Source organism: Peromyscus maniculatus, chromosome 21 (genome assembly GCF_049852395.1).
Source record: "Peromyscus maniculatus bairdii isolate BWxNUB_F1_BW_parent chromosome 21, HU_Pman_BW_mat_3.1, whole genome shotgun sequence".
Taxonomy (NCBI): Eukaryota; Metazoa; Chordata; class Mammalia; order Rodentia; family Cricetidae; genus Peromyscus; species Peromyscus maniculatus.
This window is the reverse complement of record NC_134872.1, coordinates 3,981,725-4,006,549: the sequence shown is the minus strand read 5'-3', so window position 1 is coordinate 4,006,549 and position 24,825 is coordinate 3,981,725. Positions and strand designations below refer to the sequence as shown.

The window sequence follows — 24,825 nt, the reverse complement described above, 5'->3', positions numbered from 1 at the left end:
CCGCAGCTGCTTTCCTTAGATGCAGAGAGATTCCACAACCCCATGGACCACTTCCTCCATGGAAAGGACAACACTTTGCCCTTACTGGAGTGGACACTTATTCTGGTTAGGGATTTGCCATTCATACACATAATTCTTTACCAAACCCACCATCCATGGACTTAGAGCATGCCTTATCCACTGCCATGGTATTCCACACAGTGTTGCTTCTGAGCTCACTTCACTTCACAGCCAGAGAAGTGGGACAGTCGTCCACAACCATGGAATCTACTAGTTTACCATATTTTCCACTGTCCTGAAGCAGCTGGTCTGTTAGGAAAATGGAATGGTTCAAATGGTGCTTTTCCTGACCCGACTGCCTGGCCCCAAATATCTGACTCAGAGGCTGGATGTGAATTATAGAGGCTCAGTCAGCAGCTCAGGCTTGTTACTAGCTAACTCTTACATTTTAAGTTAACCTATATGCCTTATCTATACTCTGTCACATAGTGGTACCTTTATTACTGTGGCACATTCATCTCCTGCTCCCTCTGCATCTGGCTGGTGACTCCTGACTCCACCCTTCACCTTCCCATCATCCTTCATTTGGTCACCCTGCTTCTATTTCCTGCATGGCTACTGGCCAGTCAGCATTTTATTAAACCAATTTGAGTGACAAATCATTACAGATTATTCCACAGCATTCCCCCTTTTGTCTAATTAAAAATGTTTTAACTTTAACATAGTGAGATTATATACAATAAAAAGTTATCAAGTAAGAATTACACTATCTAATCCATTTGCATTTGGCAAATTAGATAAAGTACTTAATTGTCTATCTTAGTGATTCTAAAGTTTTGTATCTAATTTACTTTCTATTACAACTAAGAAAAACTATAGTTATAACTATTTACTCTTCAACTCCATCAAAGACCCCAGAAGGGTGAAATTTTACCTAACGACAGGGACATCAGCCCGCCTGGACAGTCACCCAAAGTTCCCTTCTAACATTGGGACATCCAATAAATGTCTCTTTCCAGTTCACATCCAGGCAAATCTGGAGGATGAACTGGTGAAGGAGGCTCTCAGAACAGTGAGGCTCTCCCCTATGACCATCTGGCCCCACCTTCCCCTCGAATGTCACCTTTGTGTCCTCTGGCCTGCCTGTGACTTCGTCCTGACTTCTCATGGTCATTTCCCCAGGGTGTGGATCTGCGACACTATTCGAAGCAGGTGGAGCTGGAGCTGCAGCAGATTGAGCAGAAATCGATCCGGGACTGTATCCTCCAGCAGAGGGAAGCCACATGGGGTTCAGGGAGGTGTGATGCAGGTAGTTGAATGGAATGGAATCTCTCAGATCTCTGTCACTTTGGGGAGAATTCAGGAGGAGGTGCTGCTGGTCTGCAGAGCTCCATGTTCACCGTGAAGCCCTTGACTTTTGTGGGTCAGACATCCAAGAGAGTGAGAACATAGCGTCTCTGCACAATCAGATCACAGCCTGCGATGCTGTCCTGGAGGTCAGTGGCCCTCGGCTGTGGCCCCTTACAAGCTCGGACCCGTCATGCCCTCTGCTCCTGGTTTTGTTGTTGTTGTTAGTTTGTGTCCCTTGGGCAATGAGATCTCCCAACCTCCTGGGCTGTTGACTGGGGTTATTCACCCAGACACTTGGTGGCACACTTGTCCCCGTCAACCCTGTGCATGCCCACAGTGTTTTCTGCCCTCCCTGTAGCGCATGGAGCAGATGTTGGGAGCTTTTCAGAGTGACCTCAGCTCCATCAGCTCTGAGATCCGGACCCTGCAGGAGCAGTCAGGAGCCATGAACATCCGACTTCGTAACCGACAGGCAGTTCGGGGGAGACTTGGGGAACTTGTAGATGGGCTAGTGGTGCCCTCCACTCTGGTCACGTGAGTTGCTGGCTGGGAGGGTCATACTGTCCAGAGCAGGTGGTTGGGCTGGGATACCTACCCAGTTTACAACATGGGTCTAGGCTGAGGTTTGTCAGGTGCAGTCTAGAAACCAGGTGTGCTGGCTCATGCCTGTAATCTCAGGCTTGGACTGCAGAGTGGGATTTTGTTTAAAAAAAAGAAGTGCATTCTAGAAATTAACGGATGGGTTAATAACTCCTAACCCGCTTTAGCCACCACAGGATAGGACATAGGTTAGGAGTGATCCAAGGTCAGGTGTGTAGTGGGGACCTGTGGGGGGCGGGGCTCAGGAGTTGAAAACTTGGTGCATATAATGAGGGTATGAGATCATGGAGAAAGGTAGGAAAGACATGAGCGGTGAGGGGTGTGGTTCGGGTGTTTCAGGACTGGTGAGGGTCCCTTCTGATCACCCTGTCATCCCTGCTCCTCAGAGCAATTCTGGAAGCTCCAGTGACAGAGGCCAGATTCCTGGAGCAGCTGCAGGAGCTGGACGCCAAGGCAGCCGCAGTCAGGGAGCAGGAGGCCAGAGGCACAGCTGCCTGTGCAGACGTCAGAGGCGTGCTGGACCGGCTCCGGGTCAAGGTGGGGAGTGGACCCCTAGGGTCACTTCCCATGACCCCCACTGCTTCCCTCCGGGCGGTGCATGTTGGCCCTCTCATTCCCCTGAAAATCTAAGGAGGCTAGAGATGTGCCTCAGTCGGTAGAGTGTTTGCTTAGCGTTCACAGAGCCCTGTGTTCCCTCCCCAGCCCTGCAGACATTGGCGTGGTGGCCCTTGTCTGCTGTCCCAGCACTCAGGAAGTGGCAGAGGAAAGATCGGAAATTTCAGAGTCGTTCTCTGCTACTAAGGGAGTTTGGGGCCATCCTGAGATACATGAGACCCTGTCTCAAAAACCAACAGCATAGAAACTAAAATTAGAACAGTACAGAGAAGATTAGCATGGCCTCTGTGTAAGGGATGACATGGAAATTCATAAAGCATTCCATACTTAAAAAAAAGAAAAACAACCTGAAAAAATAAGGCAGGGCCTGGTGGTAAGCGATTTTACCCAGCACTCGGGAGGCAGAGGCAGGGGGACCTCTGTGAGTTCTACAGAGTGAACTACAGGGTGGGTTCCAGACCAGCCAGGGCTACTCAGAGAGACCCTGACTCAACCAACAAAACATAAAACAACCAAAGTATTGTCTCCATTACCTTTACCTTCATGTCTGTCATCTCCTAACTTTCTCCACAGGGTAAAAGCCCGCAACTTCATGGCCTGTTTGTCCCCCACATCTAGGCAGTGACAAAGATCCGCGAGTTCATCCTCCAGAAGATTTATTCGTTCAGAAAGCCCATGACCAACTATCAGATCCCCCAGACAGCCCTGCTGAAGTACAGGTCGCCACCCCGGGACAGGGGCAGGGTGGCTTGTGAGCTTCTCAGCGGCCAGCATGGACGTCCAGGGGTCTGACTCGCCCTGGCCCTTCCAGGTTTTTCTATCAGTTCCTGTTGGGCAATGAGCGAGCAACAGCCAAGGAGATCAGGGATGAATACGTGGAGACGCTGAGCAAGATCTACCTGTCTTATTTCCGCTCCTACCTGGGGCGGCTCATGAAAGTTCAGGTGAGCCAGGCAGGGAGAGGTGCCCCTAATACTGGCTTGGAGGAGGGGTGGAGCTCCCCACCCGCTGGTGGTGAGGAGCCATGGTTCAACTCTCTGTTATTTTCTCTAGTAAGAGGAAGTTGCCGAGAAAGACGATCTAATGGGTGTGGAAGACACAGCAAAGAAAGATATCCTGGATCAGCTGGGCAGTGGGGGCTCACACATTTAATCCCAGCACCCGGGAGGCAGATACAGGTGGATCTCTGTGAGTTCCAGGCCAGCCTGGTCTACAGAGCGAGATCCAGGAGAGACATCAAAACTACATAGAGAAGCCCTGTCTTGAAACCCCCCCCCCAAAAAAAAAAGAAAGAAAGGAAGGAAGGAAGGAAGAAAGAAAGAAACAAAGAAACAAAGAAAGAAAGAAAGATGTCCTGGATCAATGAACCTCAGGCCAAACTCACAGGTGGGGTGCCTGACCCCAGCCAAAGGGTTCTGCTTTTCACCCACTCTGTGGGGTGGAACCTTTGAGGATGTGAGAGCCAGATCTTCCCCTCCCAGAGGGTTGTAGACTCCCTGAGGCCCATTACAGGTCAGATGAGGCAAGGCCCTGGTTCTGGAAAGGGGTGTCCCTGTCATAGTTAGCTTCTGGGGTCCCTCAGGTCTTGGCTCCATGGGAATGGTGGCAGCCCGAGTCACTCAGCTGATCCGGGGCTTTGGGAGTTCCTGGAAGGCCTCCGTGGAGTCTCTGAGTCAGGATGTCATGCGGAGTTTCACCAACTTCAGAAATGGAACCAGCATCATCCAGGTGCCTGCCACCCCAGCCCTTTGCCCGTGTCCCACGCTTGGGTGTTTTCTCGCTCTTTCCTCTGGGAAGGTCAGCAACCAGCTGTGTCTGAGCTGTGAAGCTCTGACCGTCCTGCCCCTGTCTGTCTGACCCCCGACTCCCCTCTGTGCAGGGGGCGCTGACCCAGCTGATCCAGCTCTACCATCGCTTCCACCGGGTGCTGGCACAGCCACAGCTCCGGGCGCTGCCGGCCAGGGCGGAGCTCATCAACATTCATCACCTCATGGTGGAGCTCAAGAAACACAAGCCCAACTTCTGACTCGGTCCCCGGGGTGACGGCTCCCATGCGCTCTGAATGTCACACACTGACACTGGGACCTGGAGGCTCCCACGGCTGTGCATGTCACACTCCGTCCCCTGGGTCCCCTTCCCCTTCCTGTTGTCTCTCAGGCTCCCACACTCCTCACCGCCTCCACTGCAGGATTCTGCCTCAGCAGAGCGTGGGCAAGTCTGCTCCTTCCTGGACGTGGAGGGGACATTATCATTCCTGTCCCTGTCCCTCCTCCCCTGTGCGTTCACACCTGTGAAAGCTCCCACACCTCAGTCTCTGATCAACTCTCAATCTTAGGACAGGGCAGTGGAGGCGGCCTTCCCTCTCTTGTAGCTAGTCGTCTACGGTCTCCACTTGAACACTAACCCATCACCTTCTGGCTGGGGTTCAGGCTGTCTGTCTGTCTGTCTGTAGGCAATAATTAGCACTTAATGTACTGTGACAGCATCCCTTCCTTTGTCCTGACGCCTTCGAGTTCTCCAGCATTTATTTCCTGTAGACCTCTCCGGTTCCCAGCCTGGGGGGGAAGAGGAAGAAGGCGGGGTGGTAACCTCGGTCCGTCACTGTTTCTGACCCAGGGTGGCTGGTTTGCTCAGGAGGGACTGGTCTGTAGCTCTCCAGGAAGGTGGCACATGTCACAAGGCCTGGGGACATGGACAGCTTTGGGCCCTGTCCTGAGGCTACCGTGGGAAAGTCCACACGTCTCTGGGATTGTCTGTCTGAGCCCCTAAGTGGCTGTCACGGCTCCTCTGAGGGGGAGGGCCTGCACCCCTGCACCCATATGGGGCCGGGGTGGACCTGGCTCCAGAGCATACGTCTTGTCTTTTCCATGTGGCCCTTCCTGCTGCCCTGCTGATGTGCCCAGTGAACTGCAGAACAGAGCTTCTCAGCCTTCCTGACGCTGCCACCCTTTGATACATTTCCTCACGTTGTGGTGACCCCAACCTCAAAATTATTTTCATTGCTATGTCATAATTAATTTTGCTACTGTTATGAACCCTAATGTAAATATCTGTGTTTTCTGATGGTCTTCAGCAACCCCTATAAAAGGGTCTTTCAACCCCCTAAGGTCGTGACCCACAGGTTGAGAACCACTGCTCTAGAGTGAAGGAACATCCTTGACCAAATCTTTTGGGGGTTTTCAAGACAGGGATTCACTGTGCAGCCCTGGCTGTCCTGGAACTCACTCTGTAGGCCAGGCTGGCCTCGAACTCAGAGATCACGAGCCTCTGCCTCCCAAGTGCTTGGACTAAAGGCGTGAGCCACCAACATCCACAACCCTGACCAAGCCTTAAAAGCCAGGATGGTTTGTAGACCTGTAATCCCAGCTAACTGGGAGACTGAGGCATGGGATGGAAAACCTGCTTGGGTTACAGAGTCAGTTCAAGGCCATCCTGGACCAGGTCTTAAAAGTAAAAGTGCTGGTGGAGAGATGGCTGAGCAGTTAAGGGCACTGGCTGCTCTTCCAGAGGTCCTGAGTTCAATTCCCAGCATCACATGATGGCTCACAGCCATGTATAATGGGATCTGGTGTCCTCTTCTGGCATGAATGCGTATTGCAGCTAGACGGCCATATACATGAGATCAATAAATCTTTAGAAATTAAAAAAAAAAAGTGGGTGGGGGTGGGGAATGTCGTTCGTTCAGTGGCAGGAAGCATGCTAGGCAGACAGCAGTCTATAGGTTCCTTAGACAATGGGGGAACTTTCAGGTGAAAGAAGCGTCATGTCCTCCACCCCATCACGTTCAGGTCCTTGGCCAGTGGGGGCTGTGAGCCCGTGCACCTAAGGGTCTGGCATGTTGGAGCCCAGAGAAGGGAAAGGAAGGAGGAAGACTCTTGATTGGGTCACGTGTCTCGTGGGCGGAGTCAGTGCTGTCCTTATGGACCTTGCCCTGTCCTCCACCATTTTCCCCTTCCTTGGGCCTAGTTTCAGCGTTTACAGTCTCTCTCTGGCTCCCAGGTTCCTTGAGACTTACCCGTCACAGTACTAGGCTGTGCGGGGCGAGGGTAGGGGGCGCGGGGACACAAGCTCACCCCAGACCCGGCCCTGGAGTCCTTCATGGTCCTTTCTCACCACACCTTACCACCTACTCCAGCCCCTCCCCAGGTGTCAGTCTTGGGGACCCCTGTGTTCTGGTCTCTCCTTATAGCCCTGGCTGTCCTTGAACTTGCTGTGTGGATCAGGAACTCAGAGATGCTCCTGCCTGTGTCTCCTGATGGCTGGGATAAAAGGTGTTCAACAAGAAACCGGGGACCCTTTCTTTGGGTGAGTTACATCAAACTAAGTTAGTGGGCTGAAGTGTGGTTCATTTAGGACGCGCTCAACATGCAGGAAGCCTGGGTTAAATCCCGGGCCACGTCAACAACTAAAGAGAAGGAAGCTAACGCTGTGATGTGAGGGGCTGTGAGAGGACAGCCGGTTCTTCAGTGTGGTCCAGACAGCCTGGGAAGCTCCTGAACCCTCCAGCAGTTGGGCAAATCTGCAGCCTGCAGGTTGATGGGACATTTAACTTTGCCCTGTGGGTCTCGGGACCCTCGGAAACCGCGATTCCACCAATGGCCGTCAGGGGGCAGCAGGACCCAGGATGGGAGCTGGTCCAGGTCCCTGCCCACCTGAGCCCCTGTGAGCTCTGAATGATGGGGAGGCAGGGGGGTCTCGCCCATGCCCCTTCATCCCTAAGCAGAGAGGGACTTTCGCTTCAGCCCCGAATACTCTGTTTTGTGGTTTGCTCGAGTCCTTGTGATCTCCGGGCTGAAACTCAACTGCAGAGGAAGATTTCTCCTCAAGCTCCACCCCAGATCATTACTCAACATCACAGTCTCCAGTTGTGGAGAATAAATCTCTCTCTCTCTCTCTCTCTCTCTCTCTCTCTCTCTCTCTCTCTCTCTCTCTCTCTCTCTCTCTCTCTCTCTCTCTCTCTCTCTCTCTCTCTCTCTCTCACACACACACACACACACACACACACACACACACGATCCTGGCACCTGGCATGCTGAGAAAGATCAAGAATTCAAGGTCAACCGGGGCTACTGCAAGATTAAGAAAACAGGCACACAGGTCAGCAGGTCTGGGGCCACTCTGCAGGGGGAGCTGTGTCAATTTCCCCTTCCCTTGCTTATCTCCAGGACCAGTGTGAACATCTAGTGCAGGGGACCCTGGAGTCACGTAGGAGGGGCTTGGAGGTGACCCCTCGTGCTGTAACGACCCCCAGTACTGTTCAGGGTGGTCTGGCTTTAGAGAAATCTCATTTCCCTCCGTTTATTTTTCTTTCTTTTAAAAAATATTTATTTCTATGTGTATGGGAGTTTTGCCAGCATGTATGTCCATGCACCATGTGAATGCAGTGCCCCAGGAAGCCAGAAGAGGGCGGCATTTTCCCTTCTTACAGGAGGGTGTGAGCTGAGAACCTAACCCAGGTCCTCTGGAGGAGCAGTGAGTGCTCTTTATCCATGAACAATCTCCCCAGTCCCATACTTATCCTTGGAAGTGACATCATCTTCATTTTTATTCTGAGTTTTCTGTGGTTCTTTTTTCTGCAGCTCACTTAGGTCCTGAGCCACCAACACCCCCGACCCCCTGCAGAGAGAGTTTGAAAGGAGAAGCTGTGTGTTCTCAGGGTCAGAGTCCAAGCCATGTACACACTGATCAAAGAGAAGGAGTCTGTCCCCACTGTGAGCACTCTACAGGAAGGTCTGGTGTCCTCCAGCACCAACACAACTCACACACGGAACTTTCCAGGTGGCCAGGTTCTCCTGGAAGGTCCCCAGCTCAACTGGGTGTGTTTACAAAGTGCTTCTTATACTCTACCCTTGTCTATGTTTTAATTTGTGGCCTCTGATTACATCTTTATCCCAAAGCTTTAGTGCTAGCCTTTGAAATAACCACAAAACCTTGTCCTTTGAGATTTCCCCCCATATATTGGGAATGTGGCTCAGTGAATAGAGTTCCCACCTTGTACACCCAGGCCATGGGCTCAGTACCTCAACACCTCCAAAACTAGGGTGGTGGCACACTGGATGGGCAGGAGAGATGACTCCGTGGGTACAAGGGTTTGCCACCAAGTCTGACCACATGAGTTCAGTCCCCAGAACCCTCAGTGGAAAGAGAGAACTGGCTTCCCAAAGTTCTCTTCTGACCAGACACACACACACACACACACACACACACACACACACACACACACACATGCACACGGCTGGTACATCCCCTCATTTGCACACCACACACACACAGTAATACTATAAACACCTAAAATAGTTTAACATTTTCCTTGATTATCTTTGTATGGCTTAACTTTAAGTACTGAAGGTTTCTCCTCACAGTGTGGGTTTGGACACAGGCAAATTCACCCACTGGAAAGTCTGGAGGAAAACTAGACACAATGTATGCACTTGTTTTTCCCTGTTCTTCAACATGAAATCTTGTTTCCTCTTGATTTTCGTTACATTGATTTCCTATTTCTGTGAGGGGATGGGTGTGTCATGATGCCTGTGTGAGGCTCAGAGGATAGCTTCTGGGAGTTGGTTCATGTAGCTGGAGGGCTTCTCTCCAGGTTCCAACAAGCCCCGCAGTTCCACAATCCACGTATAAAATAATCACTCAGACGCTTATATTACTTACAAACTGTATGGCCGTGGCAGGCTTCTAGCTAACTGTTCTTTTATCTTAAATTAACCCATTTCTATAAATCTATAGCTTGCCACGTGGCTGGTGGCTTACCGGTGCCTTTACATGCTGCTTGTCCTGGTGGTGGCTGCAGTGTCTCTCCCTCCTTCTTCCTGTTTCCCCAATTCTCCTCTCTCCTTGTCCTGCCTATACTTCCTGTCTGGTCACTGGCCATCAGTGTTTTATTTATATAGAGCGATATCCACAGCACTCCCCCTTTTCTTCTTCTTTTTTTTTTTTTTAAAGGAAGGTTTTAACTTTAACATGGTAAAATTACATATAACAAAACAATTATCGAGCAAGAATTGCAGTTACAATATTAAAGAAGATGTCCTATCTATCTTATATTTGTGAGTTTAAGGTTTTATATCTAACTTATCTTTTATCATAACTGAGGAAATTACAACTATCTAGTCTTCAACCACATCAAAGACCTGAGAAGGAACATAATGGTACCTGAGAAATGGTAGATGGATGCAAGCAACTTTCGGGAATCTTGCAAGAGTAGACCAAGACAGCTGGCAGCCTGGACAGTCACCTAATGTTTCTCAGCATTGTTGGTGCATTTAAATTGGCTACAGGCCTAGAGTATCTGACAGACCATTTTCAGAAGCAGGAATTCTGAAAGACCATCTTACCCTGTCTTGGCAGAGTACAGTGGTCGCTTTCCTTGTGTCCCGCTTTTCCAGAAAGGACAGCATTGCATTTGTACTGTCAGCCATCAAGGCAAGGGCAGTTCTTTGCCCAGTAGGCCATTTTGTGCCAAGAAGACAAACTTCCAAATGGAAATGTCTTAGAAGAACAACATTCTCTTGGATCAAATTGGTGCAGCCAGGAGCAATTGTGTCTCACGTCAACAGAATTCTAAGTTCTTTAAATGCCATATTCTCTAGGTCTGTGAAGTGTTTGAAGATTATCTATCTATCTGAAATATATCTATGTATACCTAGAAGACCTAGAATGTGGGTGTTGTATTCTTAAAATTGCTTCCTGCTGGGTATGGGCAAAGTTATCTTTATCCTGAAAGAAAATTTTAGGTTAATTGTCAAATTCTAGGAAAGGTAACTATATCCTTCATTTTCCATTCTGTGTATAATGCCAAAGTTCAGGGTTTATCGCAAGTCCTTATTCAAGTAGTCTTTGAGACTGGATCATCTCAGCTAGTCATCTTAAAATTGCTCTGAGCACCTTGTAGTTCAAAGTTGATCTGTAGATGATGTTTGTTTGCTTAGTGATATTATTATTGTCCACGTGGAATTGTTGTTGTTGTGGGGCCCCATCTTCTTTCTGGAGACTTCAGTTGATGTTAGGCCTGGCCGTGATTTCCTGCAGAAAACTGATAAGAGACTCGAACACAAAGACATATATATGCAGCTAAATGAAGCCTTTTTTCTAGAATTAGTTAGTACTCTATATGACCATTCATATCTTAACAAAGTTTAATATATATATATTAATCTTATAAATTTTGATATAAAATTCATACTTTAAGAAAAGTTTAAAGAATCAGAATAGAATCAAAGAGGTGAGCTTATTAATAGAATAGTCCCTTAATTAATTTGGCTTTTGTCCTGTCCCATAACAGAAGATGGCTCTTTTATTCTGGCATGATACAGGGAATTTGCATTTTCCTTTTAATAACATGCTTGAGTTTAAAGAAGGAGAGAGCCATTCTCCAACTCCAAAGTCAGCTTTAAATTTTAATTGAACTGGGACTATTAGAAGACCAATAGTGTTAAATCATTAGAGAAAAGCAGAAACAAACATTTAGGAAGACATAAAATTTTTTAGATAATATGTACCCATACGCCGTTTCACTCTGTTTCCTGGGATAGATGATTTGTCCCTTTTCTTCAGTTGTCTCATTTGTCTTGCGTTCTTCAGATTCCTTAACCTTCATTCTCCTAAAAGACAAAAACAAAAACCTTTCCCCAAGACTAATTTTGGGGATGTTCCTTTTTGGCAAGTTATTATCTGATTAAATGAAAAGGCATGTATTACTGGTACAAGTTAGTTTAAATTGGATGTTCATGCTGGTTGATGAACTATCACCTCCTCTAATTAAGAGGTCTCTCTTGTTCAAATCGAACCTTTATCAATTTTGATGGTACCCACAGCTTATCTTCTTCTGTAGAAACAAAAGCAAAACCTCGTCCCCAACGTAATACATACCCTGGTTTCCATTCTGAGGTCAGCACATTCTTAAAGTACATAGGCTGATTTAATTCTGTAGTTTTTTCTATTATCCAATGTCTCTCTGCAGCTGTTGTTCCTTTCTCATTGGCATTGAGAAAATTCAAAGTTAATAGAGCATTATGCAGTGTATTTCTGGGGGTTTTTGTTACCCTTTTCTGTTTATTTAGCATATCCTTTAGAGTTCTGTTTGATCTTTCTATAACTACTTGACCTGTAGGATTATGTGGTATACCTGTAATATGCTTTATATTATAATAAGCAAAAAACTGTTTCATTTTTAACAGAGACATATGATGGAGTATTGTCAGTTTTGATTTGTGTAGGTATACTCATGATGGCCATAACTTCTAGCAAATGAGTGATTATAGAATCAGCTTTTTCAGAACTCAAAGCAGTTGCCCATTGAAATCCTGAATAAGTATCGATGGTGTGGTGTACATATTTCAATTTTCCAAATTCTGCAAAGTGAAACACGTCTACCTGCCAGATTTCATTCCTCTGAGTACCCTTTGGGTTACATCCTGCTGGTAATGGCGTTTGATTGTAGAAGGAACAAGTAAGATATTTCTTTACTATTTCCTTGGCTTGTTGCCAGGTTATGAAAAAATCCTTTTTTAAATGTTTACTATTGACATGATGTTTTTTATGAAATTCTGAGGCCTCCAGCACATTTCCTATCAATAATTTATCAAACTCATCATTGCCTTGTGCTAGAGGGCCTGGCAGACCAGTATGGGATCGGATGTGAGTTATATATAAAAGATGACTCCTTTTCCTGATTGTATCTTGTAATTGAATAAATATTGAAGTTAATTCTGAAGCATCAGGGATAAATTCTGCAGTCTCAATATGTAATACCACTCTTTCAGCATATTGAGAGTCAGTTACTATGTTGAGAGGTTCTGAAAAATCCATTAATACCAACAGAATAGCATACAATTCTGATGAATTTTTGAACTGAATTATACAGACTTTGAACCATTTTACTTAAATTTTCTGATTTGTAACCTGCCTTTCCTTCTTTGTTGGCATCTGTATAAAATGTATGAACTCCAGATAGGGGTTTTTGCCATACAGTTAGAGGCAAGGTCCAATCAGCTCTCTTTATAAGATAATTCTATCACTTTTGGGATATTTGCTGTTAATTTCTCCCAAAAATTACTGCAAGCTCTTTGCCAAGGTTCACTTTCTGTCCATAATTTTTCAATGTCCTCCTTAGTTAAAGGTATGACAATTTCTGCTGGGTCTATTCCTGCTAACTGACGAAGTCTCAATTTTCCTTTCCAAATCAAGTCAGAGATTTTTTCCACATAAGTTTTAAATTTTTTACTTGGTTTATTTGGTAAAAAATATCCATTCCAATATAATATCTTCCCTCTGCATTAATATTCCAGTAGGAGAATGCCTAGAAGGTAAAATAACCAAAATGCAATCCAGCTTTAGATCAATACGATCCACGTGCCCTTCATGTACTTTCTTTTCAACCAAGGCCAATTCTTTCTCAGCTTCAGGTGATAATTCTCTTGGACTATTTAAGTCCTTGTCACCTTCTAAGGGTTTGAACAAATTAGTCAGTTCATCATTTTTTACCCCAACAATAGTTCATAGATGAGAAATATCTCCAAATAATCTTTGAAAGTCATTAAGAGTTTGTAGTCTATCTCTCCTAATTTGTACCTTTTGGGGTCTAATTTTTTGTAACTCTATTTTATATCCTAAATAATTAATAGAATCTCCTCTTTGTATTTTTTCTGGAGCAATTTGTAATCCCCATCAAGGCAAAAATTTCATTACTTCTTCAAACATTCTTTCTAAAGTATCTGCATTTGAGTTAGCTAGTAAAATATCATCAATATAATGATAAATTATAGATTTAGGAAATTTTTTACGTATCCCTTCCAGTGGCTGTTGTACAAAATATTGGCACAGAGTTGGGCTATTCAACATTCCCTGTGGGAGGACCCTCCATTGAAATCTTTTAACCGTTTGAGAATTATTATAAGTAGGTACTGTGAAAGCAAATCTTTCTCTGTCTTTTTCTTGTAAGGGTATTGAAAAGAAACAGTCTTTTAAATCAATAACTATGAGAGGCCATCCTTTTGGTAATAGAGTAGGCAAAGGCATCCCAGATTGTAGAGAGCCCATTGGCTGAATTACTTTTTAAATTGCTCTAAGGTCTGTTACCATTCTCCATTTACCAGATTTCTTTTTAATAACAAATACAGGAGAATTCCAAGGGCTGGTTGATTCTTCAATATGCTGAGCATTTAACTGTTCTTCTACCAGCTCTTCTAAAGCCTGGAGTTTCTCTGTTGTTAAAGGCCATTGCTGAACCCATACAAGTTTGTCTGTTAACCATTTTAAAGGTAGAGCTGTTGGTGTCTTTGGAAGATCATCAGTTATTGTCCCCTTTTTTGTATAATATGGATGGCTGGTGACCACTCATTAGAACAATATCTTCTAATATTACTTTCAGAAACATGTGCTAGTTTATGATTTGTTTCTGAGATAGGAGGGATGTTAATCTGAGTATTCCATTGTTGCAACAAGTCTCGACCCCACAGGTTCATATCTATGTTAGCCACATATGGTTTTAATTTTCCTCTCTGTCCTTCTGGATCTATACATTCGAGCCATCTTGCAATCTGTTTCACCTGAGATAATATCCCAATTCCTAACAGTTGAATGTTTACCTCCTGAAGAGGCCAAGTTGGATGCCAAAATTCTAGTGCAATTATAGTAACGTCCGAACCTGTGTCTACCAGACCAGACAACAAAACACCATTTATTTTTATCGTTAATTTTGGTCTTTGTTCATTAATAGAAGTTTGCCAAAAAATTTTCTTTATGTTTTCTCCTGAATTTTCTATTCTCTCTGTTTCATCATCCTGACCAGCATGATTTATTCCAATGGGCATTTGGTTATTTAATCGCTCAGAGCAGGGGTTTCCTCTATGGCTGCAGGAAAGGTTTGCACTGGATTTGCTATGGGGGCCTGCATGAGGCCCCTCTGGGAGTTTCCCGAAGACTGAGGCAAAGGGTTACGCTGTCTGTCCTTTGTTGATCTACATTCGTTGGTCCAGTGTTTTCCCTTACCACACCTTCTGCATACTCCAGAAGGACTGGGCATTCTGTTGCCATTGTTCCTTGAAGAAACATTGTTTCTAGGAATGACCTGTTTACAGTCCCTTTTCAAATGTCCTTGCTTTCCACATCCAAACATTCCTCAAAACCATTGAAATTGCTTCTCCTACGCACATATCATCATGCTGATCAGCCTCAACATTAACCGTGTCTCTAATCCAATCTTCCAAAGGTGCAGATCTTGCATTTAACAGCCTGATTATTCTTTTGCATGCTGCATTCGCATTCTCAAAGGCCAAAGATTCAATTATTGCCTTACTAGCTTCTGATTCCGAGACCATTCTCTTTACTGCTGAAGCCAGTCTTTGTAAAAAAATCTGTAAAAGATTCTTTTGGGCCTTGCATAACCTTTGTAAATGACTCAGATTTTTTTCCTGGTTCCTCAACTCTGTCCCATGCATTCAAGGCTGCCATTCGACATAAAATTAGGGCTTGGACACCATATAAACATTGTGTTTGTACGAAGCATATTGGCCTTCTCCAATAAGCTGATCCTGGCAAACTTGTATTCCTTTATCCCTCCATTGTTTTTCTATGTTTTTAGCCTCATCCTTGAACCAAGTTAGAAATTGAAGCCTCTGACTGGGTTCAAGAACATCTTGTGCCAGTTCCCGCCAGTCCTGTGGTACAATCCTATTATATGTTGACCAAGAGTTTAGCATTTGCTTTACATATGGGGAATGCATGCCATAAGATACTGTTGCCTCCTTAAACCTTTTTAAATCCAACATTTCAATTGGAGCCCAAATATTTTGTGTAGTCATTTGATCAGGCAACTGCTGTACGGTTAAAGGATAAATTAAGGGTGACTGTGTGAAAACAGGTTTTCTTTCTGTAACCTTATGATCCAAACTTGAAACAACTTCACTGTTAATTTCTTCTATCTGAATTTTTACAGGTTTAACAAGTTTTTCTAAAGCTGTTATCCTGGCACTTAAATTGACTATCTTTTTAAATATTAAAATGAGGATAAGCATAGTGATAAACTGCATAATTCCAACAATACTAATCTTCTCATATAGTTGTTCCATTGTCAGACTGCCTAAAATTTCTAACAAAACTCAATTTTCTTCCAATGTACACATAAAACCCATTTTTTTTAATGTGGAAAAAATTTCTCTTTTAAATAGTTTCCTTTGAAATATCTGATATGTTATGACTTTACAAATCTGTGTAGAACAGTAGAAATCCAAGGAATTTTCAAAACAGCCACCTAGTGTCCAAGGTGCAAATCCAGAGAGAGAGAGAGAGAGAGAGAGAGAGAGAGAGAGAGAGAGAGAGGAGTGAGAGAAAGCCGGCAAGAAAGCGTAGCTGGTTAAAGCTTAAATCCAGCCACGTGTTCCCTCTTGAGCCGAGTTAAGGCTTGTTTCTGGCTTCCTTAAGCTCCGACCACGTGCATTGGCTTTACAGCTGGGGCCCTGTTCAGCAGGGCAGGCCTGAGTTGTTTGTAGCACCCACTTTAAGCAAGCAGCTCACAGTTAGTCTGGCCTGAGGCCAAGCAGACCTAGGCCTGGGCTAGGAAGCCGGCTGCGCAGGCTAGGTAGTCAACTGCCCTTGCGGGAAACCACACCTGCCGCCACGCCAAGCGGTTTTTAATGGATTCTTGTCACAATGGGCGCCAGATGTAGATGTAACCAACTGTCTTATTAAATAAGAAATACAGAAGCAATGTAAAAGTGAAAGCCAAGAGGTCAGAGGTCAGAGCTCAGAGCTGAAATCTTACCCTTCCTCCTGCGAGCTCCTAGCTTCCCAAAAGAAAGCTATTTCCTGTGTGTAAATCTTTTCATAGTCTTTTGTTCTGCCTTCTCATTGGTTGTAAACCCAAACATGTGACTGCCTCGTCACTGTCTGTATGTACAGCGCCCCCAGTCTTAAAGGCATATGTCTCCAATGCTGCCGGTATCCCTGAACACACAGAGATCTACCTAGCTCTTCTACCAAGTGCTGGGATTAAAGGCGTGTGCCACCACCGCCACATTCTTGCTATGGCTCTAATAGCTCTGACCCCCGGGCAACTTTATTTATTAACATACAATCAAAATCACATTTCAGTACAACTAGAATACCACCACAATCAGCACTCTATGGGATGTGGGGTTGGTGAAGACCTTTTCCCGTTCTGTAGGCTGCTGTTTTGTCCTATTGATAGTGTCTTTTGCCTTACAGAAGTATTTCAATTTCATGAGGTCCCGTTTATTAATTGTTGTTCTTAGTGCCTGTGCTATTGGTGTTCTGTTTAGGAAGTTGTCTCATTTGCCAACGTTGTTGAACATTTCCTTAAGTGCTTTTTGGCTATTTGAAATTTTTCTGTTGAGATCTATCTGTTTAGATCTGTACACGATTTTTTAATTGGATTGTGTGATTTGGCCATCAGTGTTCTCTTTAGGATGTTACCTCCTGTACTGATGTGTTCAAGGTTATTCCCTACTTTCTCTTCTGTCTGCTTCAGTGTGTCTGGATTTATGTTGAGGTCTTGGATCCATTTGGACTTGAATTTTCTGCAGGATGATATGGGTCTATTTGCATTCTTCTACATGTAGACATCCAGTCAGACCATCACCAAATGTTGAAGATGCTTTCTTTTTTCCATTGTGTATTTATGGCTCCTTTATCAACAATCAGGTATCTGTAGGTGTGTTTGGGTTTATGTCTGGGTCTTTGATTCAATTCTGTTGATCAACCTGTCTGTTTTTCTGCCAATACCATGCGGTTTTGTCACTAATAGTCTGTAGTGGTAGAGCTTGAAATCAGGGATGGTGATGCCTCTGGAAGTTCTTTATTGTTCAGGATTGATTTAGCGATCCTCAGTTTGTTGGTTTTTTTTTTTTCATATGAACTTGAGCCTTTTACTTTCAAGGTCCATAAGGAATTTGATGGGAATGGTGTTGACTCTGTAGATTCTTTTTGGTAAGATGGTCATTTTTACTATGTTAATCTTATAGCTCCATGAGGATGGGAGATTCTGCCATCCTCTGATGTTTTATTCAATTTCTTTCTCCAGAGACTTGAAGTTTTGCCATACAGGTCTTTCACTTACCTGGTTAGAGTTACTCCAAGATATTTTACATTATTCTTGGCTATTGTGCAGGATGTTATTTCCCTGATTTCTTTCTCAGTGTGTTTGTCTTTGTATGTAGGAGGGCTACAGCTATTTTTTTAGTTAATCTTGTATCCAGCCACATTGCTGAAGGTGTTTAGCAGCTGTAGGAGTTACCTGTTAGAATTTTTTGGGTTCTCTTATGTGTACCATTACATAATATGTAAATAAAGATACTTTGACTTCTTCCTTTTTTAAAGAAATTGAGGGAATAAAACAAAAAAAATGGAGGGAATGAGTAAATGCCTTAATGAAAGAAAACCAAGAAGTGTGGTGATATTTTATTTGTTAATGTCAATAAAGCTTCTCTGGGGATCAGAGGAATAGGACAAGCCACAGCCAACCTCAGTTTACCAACTCCTCAGGCTCCAGAGAGAGGCACTTCCTGTATACTCACGCCTGTATACCTTTCTGTGCCCTGCCATCTCACTTCCTTTCCCCGCCCAGCTTCATCACTTCCCCTTTCTGCCCAGCTCTATCACTTCCTGTCTGTCTGTCCAGACCTCCACAGTTCTATGGTTAACTATCACTGGGATTAAAGGTGTGTGCCACCACACCTGGCTCTGTTCCCAGTGTGACTTTGAACTCACAGAGCTCCATCCGGACTCCTGAATGCTAGGATTAAAGGTGTGTGTTACCACTGCCTGACCTCTATGTTTAATACAGTGACTGGCTTTTTCCTCTGATCCCCAGATAAGCTTTATTGGGATGCACAAGTGAAATATCAACACAAGTGATAAAAAACAAATAGTTGAAGGAGACAAATAAAAGTGTTCAAGACCTGAAAGTGGAAACAGAAGCAATAAAGAAAACACCAGCTGAGAGAGTTCTGGAAATGGAAAATCTTGGTAAGTGAACAAAACTACAGATGCAAGCTTCACCAACAGAATACACGGGGTGGAGGAGAGAATCCCAGGCATGGAAGATACAGTAGAAGAGACAGACACATGGGCCAAAGAAAATGTTCAATCTAAAACATCCCTGGCCCAAAACATGCAGGAAATCTGGGACATGATGAAAGACCAAACCTAAGGAAAATAGGAATAGAAGAGGGGTAAAAATCCAGTTCAAAAGCCCAGAAAATATTTCCAACAAAACAGTAGAAGAAAGTTTTCCTAACCTAAAGAAGGAGATGCCTATAAAGATACAAATAGATTGGATCAGAAGAAGGTCCCCTGCCACATAATAATCAAAACACCAAACACACATACAAAGAAAGAAAATTAAAAGCTGTAAGGGAAAAAGAACAAGTAACATATAAGTGCAGACTAATCTTAATTCCACCTGACCTCTCAATGGAGACTCTAACAGCCAGAAGGGCCTGGGCAGATGTGCTGCAGAGTCTAAGAGACCACAGATGCCCAGTCTACTACAACCAGCAAAATTTTCAATGACCATACATGGAGAAAGCAAGATATTTCATCCACAAAAATCAATTTTAAACAAAATCTATCTACAAATCCACCTTTATAGGAGGTGCAAGAAGAAAAACACCAACCCATGGGGGTTAATTACACACATGAAAACACAGGAAATAAATTATTTCACAGCAGCAAAACCAATGAAGGGAAGTACACACACACACACACACACACACACACACACACACACACAATACCACCACCACCACTAACAACAACAACAACAACAAAATAACAGGGATTAACAATTATTGGCCATTGACATCTCTCAACATAAATGGATTCAATTCCCCAATTAAAAGACACAGACTAACAGAATGGATGCAAAAACAGGATCCATTCTTCTGCTGCATACAAGAGACATGCCTCAATGCTAAAGATAGGCATTCCATCAGAGTAATGGGTTGGAAAAAGACATTCCAAGAAAATGGATCCAAGAAGCAAGCTGGTATAGTCACTCAAATATCTAACAAAATAGACTTCAAACAAAAAATAAACAAAAAAGTTGTGGAAGGGCACTTCATATTTATCAAAGGAAAAATCCAACAAGATGATGTTTCAATTCTTATCATCTATGCCATGAACTCAAGGGCACACACATTTGTAAAAGAAACTTCACTAAAGCATAAACCATACATTGACCCTCACACATTGATAGTGGGAGACTTCGTAGACCCCACTCTCACCAATGGACAGGTCAACCAGACAAACTCTAAACAGAGAAGTATTGGAGCTAACAGACATTATAAACCAAATGAATCTATTAGACATGTATAGAACATTCTAACCAAAACAAAAGGATATACCTTCTTCTCAGCACCAATTTCTCCAAAATTGATCACATACTCTGACCCAAAGGAAGTCTTAAGAGATACAAGAAAAATGAAATAACCCCCTGGATCCTTTCAGACCACCACTAGTAAAAGCTAGAATTCAACAACAGAAACAACAGAAAGTCTACACATGCAAGGAAACTGAACAGCTCTCTACTGAATGAATCTTGGGACAAGGCAGAAATAAAGAAATGAAATGAAAGACTTTCTAGAATTCAATGAAAATTAGGATACAACATACTCAAACTTATGGGACACAATGAAAGTGGTGCTAAGAGGATGTTCATAGCACTAAGTGCCTTCATAAAATAATTGGAGAGATCTCATACTAGCAATTTAACAGCACACATGAAAGCTCTAGAACAAAAATAAGCAAAAACACCCAAGAGGAGTAGCTTGCAAGAAATAATCAAACCAAGGGCTGATATCTATGAAATAGAAACAAAAAGAACAATACAAAGAATCAATGAAACGAAGAGTTAGTTTTTTGAGAAAGTTAACAAGATAGACAAACCCTTCTCCAAGCTAAGTAAAAGAAACAGAATATCCAAATTAGCAAAATCAGAAATGAAAAGGGTATATAACAACAGACAGCAAGGAAATCTAAGAATCATTAGGTTGTAGACAGAAGTTTCTGCCATACCAGGCACTCCCAAATAATTGACTCGGAGGTGTAATATAAATTATTAATGCGGGCTGGAGAAAAGGCTCAGAGGTAAAGAGCACCAACTGCTCTTCCAGAGGTCCTGAGTTCAATTTCCAGCAACCACATGGTGACTCACAACCATCTGTAATGAGATCTGGCATCCTCTTCTGTATACATAATAAATAAATAAATAAATCTTTAAATTGTAAATGCTTGGCCAGTAGCTCAGGCTTATTACTAACTAGCTCTTGCACTTAAATTATCCCATAATTCTTATCTATTTAGCCTTGTGGCTTGGTACCTTTTCTCAGTAAGACCTTCTTATCTTGCTTCCTCTGTGTCTGGCTGGCAACTCCTGACTCTGCTCTTCCTCTTCCCAGCATTCTTAGTTTGGCTTTCGCACCTTACTTCCTGCCCAGCTACTGGGCTGTCAGCTTTCTATTAACCAGTGAGAGTAATACATATTCATAGTGTAGAAAAGGATTATTCCACAGCATTAGGTCATACTTTAAAAACCTGTACTCCCCAAAATTGGAAAATTTAAAAGAAATGGACAATTTTCTTGATAAATATCACTTGCCAAAGTTAAATCAAGATCAGACAAATAACTTAAAATAGTCCTATAATCCCTAAAGAAATAGAAACAGTCATTAAAAGTCTCCCAACAAAAAAGTCCAGAACCAGACTTTTTAGCCCAGAATTCTACTAGATGTACAAAGAAGAATTACCTCCAATACTCTTCAAATTATTCCACAAAATAGAAACAGAAAGAACATTGCAAAATTCAATTTATAAGGCCACAGTCACCCTGCTACACAAACCACACAAAAATTCAACACAGAAAGTGAATTATAGCCCAATTTCCCTTATGAACATAGATGCAAAAATACTCAACAAAATACTTGAAAATAAACAAACTAAGGCAGGCTTTGTTGCCTTTAATTCCATCACTGAGAAGGCAAAGGCAGGTGAATCTCTGTGAGTTTGAGGCCAGCCTGGTCTACAGAGTGAGTTCCAGGACAGCCAGGGCTGTTATACAGAGAAACCTTGTCTTAAAAAACAAAAAATAACAACAACAACAACATTATTATTATTATTATTATTATTATTATTATAATTATTATTAAATAAACAAAAAAAACTACAAGAAAAAACACATGATCATCTCTTTAGGTGCTGAAAAAAGCCTTTGACAAAATCCAACACTCCTTCATCAAAAAAGTTTTGGAGAGATCAGGGATATAAGGGACCTACCTAAACATAATCAAGGCAATTCACAGCAAACCTACAGCCAACATCAAATTAAATGGAGAGAAACTCAAAGCAATTCCACTAAAATCAGGAACAAGACAAGGCTGTGGGCTCTCTCCATAACTGTTCACTTTGGACTGGGCGTTCTAACTAGAGAAATCAGACAACTGAAGGAGATCAAGGGGATACAAATTGGAAAGGAATAAATCAAAGACTGATTTTTTTTTTTTTAATGATCTTCAAAACTTTCCTCAGATGTCACCCTCTGAATGACACCACACTGAACACCTGTTTAAACAGCACATTTAGGACTGGAGGTATGACTGAGATGCAGAGAGCTCCTTCTGCTCCTGCCCAGAACCAAGTTCAGTTCCTAGCATCCACACCCAGGGGTTCTGACAATCTCATCTGACCTCCAGGAACCCAGCACTCACCTGACCACACCCATCCAAATGCCACACATCCACTGTGGTGGATTTCATGAGAAATGTCCCCATAGTGTTGGGTAGTTGAACTTTGTTCACAAGTTGGTGTTGCTATTTGGGTAGGTTGTGGTTTAAGAGGTGTGGCTTTGCTGGAGGAAGTATACTACTGGGGGAGGGCTATGAGAGTCAAAAAAAAACCTGCCTCCATTTTGCTCTCTCTGCTTCCTGTTTGCCACTGAAGATGTGAGCTCTCAGCTTCCTGCTCCCCACACCATGCCGGCAGCTCTAACCCTGCTTCCCTGCCGTGATGCACTCTTATCCATTGAAGCTGTAGCCCAAACAAACTCTTCTAAATATTGCTTTGGTCAAGTGTTGTGGATATCCCTCTGTATAAAAAGAACACTGATTGGCCAATAGCCAGACAGGAAGTATGGGCGGAACTAACAGAGAGAATTTAGGGAACAGGAAGGCAGAGGGGAAGACTACCTGCAGCTGCCGCCAGGACAAAGAAGATGTAAGGTACCAGTAAGCCATGAGCCAGGTGGCAAAGTATAGATTAATAGAAATGGGCTGAATGTAAGAGTAAGAGCTAGACAATGACAGGCCTGAGCTAATGGCCAAGCAGTTTAAAATATTGAAAGCGTCTGTATGTTTATTTTATAAGTGGTCTAAGGGACTGCCGGGCCTTGGTGGGACCCGGAGAGAAAACTCCAGCTACAGTCATGTGTTTTATCATAGCAACAGAAAACTAATTAACACAAATACATAATTAAAAAAATAATTTTTGAAACAATGTCACTATGTAGACCACGCTAGACTTGAACTCACAGAGATTCACCTGCTTCTGCTATCAAAATGCTAGGAATAAAGTATGTGCCAGCATGCCACGCTAAAAAAATAGTAAATCTTAAAAAACAGTATCTCTTTGCTCTGTTTATCTCCCCTGCACTATGGACACCTTCCTTTCCACCCTCCACCTCCCGAGACAACCTATCCTTGTTGATTCCCTTACACTGTATCACAGGCATCTTCCCACCACAGCACTTGCTCCAGGAGACCAGCAACTCTGTATCACTTCCTAGTGTGTCTTAGAAAGAGGACTTCATCTCACATCTGGAACAGACTCTGTGAGCTGATAACAATGGACACTGCTCTGTCACCTGCCTGAGGAGTGGATTTGCTCCACCCCAGATGGAGACAGTGACAGCTGACCAAGGAAAACATCCATGCAGGGTCAGCTTGGTGATCCCTGAGCTCACTGGTCACTCACAGGAGCCTGGGTGAGTTGGGAATAACCACGGAGCTACCCACCCCAGTGTGCATATCACTCACACAGCTGCATCACTGCAGTCCCCTGCTCAGCTCCCAGCAGCTCCACTCAACAGTCTCCTCTCCCTCAGGAACTGCAGCTGGTTTAACCCTGAGAGGGAAGCGCTACATTGTGTCAGCTCCGTGAACCTGTAGCTTCTTGTGTTTCCTGAGCCTCCTCAGCTCCTCCTGGCTCCAGCAGGGATGTTTCAGTCTAGAGGAGAATTCACACCCTCACCTCCCTCTTCTACAGAAGCTCCCTTGATTAACACAACCTCAGGTCACATGCTGTGTGTAGGGTGCAGCACCAGGTCCCCTCACACTGAGGTCAGAGTCACCTGAGCTTCCCCTCAGCAAAGCCCTCCCTCCCTCTCCACCTGCCTTTCTGTCTTTGATCCATAATCTTATTTATTTTTTTATTCATTCATCAAACATTTATTGAGTATGAATGTTTGCTGGGTCCCAGGCACTGGAAGGCACCATCCCTCACAAGACAAAGATGGCTACATCATGACAGAGATTGTCACCTTCTTGGTATTCAAACATCTCAGCTAAACTCCTGGACTCCTGACTTGAGGTCACAAACCTAGAAGAAAAAACTGCAGGGGCTGGAACATGAGCAGGGGTGAAGTAATTTCGATTGCTGGTGTTCTCACAATCTATTTTATAAGAGGTTTGTTAATTTTATGTCTATGAGTGTTTTTCTTGGCTGTATGTGTTTGTACCATGTGCCTATCTGGTGTCCACAGGGGCAGTGGAAGCCATGGAAGAGGAGGTATGCATTATGGACGGTGTGAGCTATGGTGTGGGTGCTGGGATTTGAACCCGGGTCCTCTGCAGGAGCAGCAAGTGCTCTCAACCCCTCAGCCATCTCTGCATTCCCTGGATTATGTCTTTTATTTTCTTTATTAAAATTTTTTATCATTCATTTTAACACCAGTCAAAGATCCCCCTTTTCCCTCCGCCCACCCATCCTGCCTCCTCCTCCTCCCAACCCTGACTCCCACCCACAAGAAGGCAAGCATTCCTTTTAAATAAACTTAGTTCTACAATAGACTCAGCCTGAAAATCCCTGAGTCACCACTGGGGGCAGCACCAGGATTCCCAGAGCCAGGGAGGGAGAGGGGACCTTGGGCAGAACCCAGCTCCAACAGGACAGACTGAGATGAGACCCTGTGGATCCCTCCTCTCTGCCCATCCTACAACCCGGGTTAGATTCTGAAAGATGGGGAGA

General features: G+C 43.9%; 1 non-coding gene and 1 pseudogene across 2 annotated transcripts in view; both read left to right on the top strand.

Moving 5' to 3' along the window:
- The first annotated feature begins 1,007 nt into the window (after positions 1–1,007).
- The window catches only part of LOC143269898 (vacuolar protein sorting-associated protein 52 homolog), a 42,553-nt pseudogene continuing 18,735 nt past the window's right edge, over positions 1,008–24,825 (top strand). The window contains exons 1-7 of the transcript XR_013046689.1: positions 1,008–1,072; positions 1,183–1,258; positions 1,429–1,496; positions 1,709–1,884; positions 2,337–2,487; positions 3,184–3,284; positions 3,377–3,509. The product of XR_013046689.1 is annotated as a vacuolar protein sorting-associated protein 52 homolog (transcript). The remainder of the gene's footprint in view (positions 1,073–1,182; positions 1,259–1,428; positions 1,497–1,708; positions 1,885–2,336; positions 2,488–3,183; positions 3,285–3,376; positions 3,510–24,825) is intronic.
- LOC143270052 (U6 spliceosomal RNA) lies at positions 2,786–2,896 on the top strand. Its single transcript, XR_013046926.1, has one exon. It is a non-coding gene; the product is annotated as a U6 spliceosomal RNA (small nuclear RNA).